Source organism: Conger conger, chromosome 19 (assembly GCF_963514075.1).
Source record: "Conger conger chromosome 19, fConCon1.1, whole genome shotgun sequence".
In the NCBI taxonomy this organism is placed as follows: Eukaryota; Metazoa; Chordata; class Actinopteri; order Anguilliformes; family Congridae; genus Conger; species Conger conger.
In genome coordinates this window covers 3,781,570-3,783,311 of record NC_083778.1, presented here as the reverse complement: position 1 = coordinate 3,783,311, position 1,742 = coordinate 3,781,570, and the positions used below count along the sequence as shown (strand labels likewise).

The 1,742-nt window shown below is 38.6% G+C and overlaps 1 non-coding gene across 1 annotated transcript; it reads left to right on the top strand.

The window, feature by feature from the left end:
- The first annotated feature begins 316 nt into the window (after positions 1 to 316).
- Positions 317 to 505, top strand: LOC133119424 (U2 spliceosomal RNA). Its single transcript, XR_009706528.1, has one exon. It is a non-coding gene; the product is annotated as a U2 spliceosomal RNA (small nuclear RNA).
- Positions 506 to 1,742: the final 1,237 nt, after the last annotated feature.

The following is a 1,742-nucleotide window of genomic DNA, read 5'->3' as shown; positions in this document are numbered from 1 at the left end:
GTACCAGTGTGACTGATTTCAGAGGACATCAGCATTCTTAGAAGCAATATAATATTGCCCCAATTACTCTGTTCCTCTCTCTAAGGCCATAATCTAAACACAACATATCTTACAATACGTATGTAAAATATGGAAGGTAAATGTGCTGAGAAGTTGTTTATCGGGACTGGTTTGTTATTGTAGTTTTTTTTGGGATGTTGTCTGTTTGAATTAAAGACTTCTTTTGGCCAGTGTTTATGGTTATTTTTTGTTAGGAATGTATATGATTTATATTTCTATGTACTTTGGGTTGGAAATGTATAAATGTATACATCCGTTCACTGTTAATAAAGACATTTCAAAACAAAATCTGTTCTTATCAGTTTAATATCTGATACCTCCTCTATCAGGGGTCTAAATATTTAACAGATTTTTGGAACAGGGAGTCAGAGAAGAAGCTTGCTCCATCCACTCCAAGCATTGAGTATCCAAGTATTGTAGTGCATTCTAGAATGGTGCGTCTCTCCAATTTCTGTAAAAAAAAAAAGGTTGTAATTTGTTATAATGTACAAAGTTTTTAAAAAATAAATAAATATGCAAGTTGTACTTGTGTGTTGCAAATAGGGTAGAATATGTGGTGTTGTTTGCCCCATTTTTATAAGAAAGCAGTTTTGGAGGTGTCTTTTCTTTCAAAGTGTAAACTGAGATGACAGATGTGGCATACGTTCGGTATGGTCCAGTTATGGAGATTTCTCTTCTGGTACATCTACTATAGCAAGGCTTGGTTTCATTGTTTTACTGAGTAGGAGCCTATGTTGTAGTCTTGTAGCTCAACTGGTAGCACATGGCATGAACACCGCCATGGTTACCATGGTTACGGCTTCAGTTCACACTGGTGCCAGCCATCCTGAAAAATGTATTATAAGGTGCGTTGAATCAAATGGCATAGAATCAAATGGCATATTTTCAAATGCAATGCTGGAGCATGAGTTACTGATAGACTTAAACTTTTCATTTTTAGCCCCCCATCCATCCAGAGTCACCGCCAGAGGCCACAGCCAGGCGATAACATGCTTAAAATCATTTTCACTTCCTGAGGAACAGGATGCGTACCAGAATTTCTAAAAACAAATAGCTTGCTATTGGATTTTGAAATGTTGTCAACTGTTTGGTGCACTTCCAGTGGAGCGCCGATAAATAGCTGCTACTTACGTAACCTAAGTGTCAGAAATAGTGATTACATAATCATTGTGACAGGAAAATCTGTCTAGTGTTAACTTCAGCCAATTTCGTGATAAGTTCAGAAAAAATGTGAAAATGTTAGCAAGTTAGTAGTAACCTGCTATCTGGCTGCCCTAATGCCATACTAAAGAATCTCCTCGGGATTAAGAAGTATGAACATATCACTCCAATGCTAGCTTCCCCGCACCGGCTACCAATCAAGTATAGGATAGATTTCAAGTTCCTGCCTCTGACTTCTAAAGCTCTGCATTGTCTTGCAGCAGTTTACCTAACTAACCTGCTTTTACCCACAAGGCCACTCCGTTCTGCAGATGCAGGCTACCTGGTAGTCCCAAAAATATCAGAAAAACTGACGGGTGGTAGAGCTTTCTGATACAGAGCCCCACTACTGTGGGACACCCTTCCAAAATGTGTAGGGAAGTCAGACGCAGTCTCAATATTTAAATCAAGATTAAAAACGTACCTTCACAATCTGGCTTATAATCAGTTATTGCTTTGTGGGATGGTTCTGGGAATGGGTG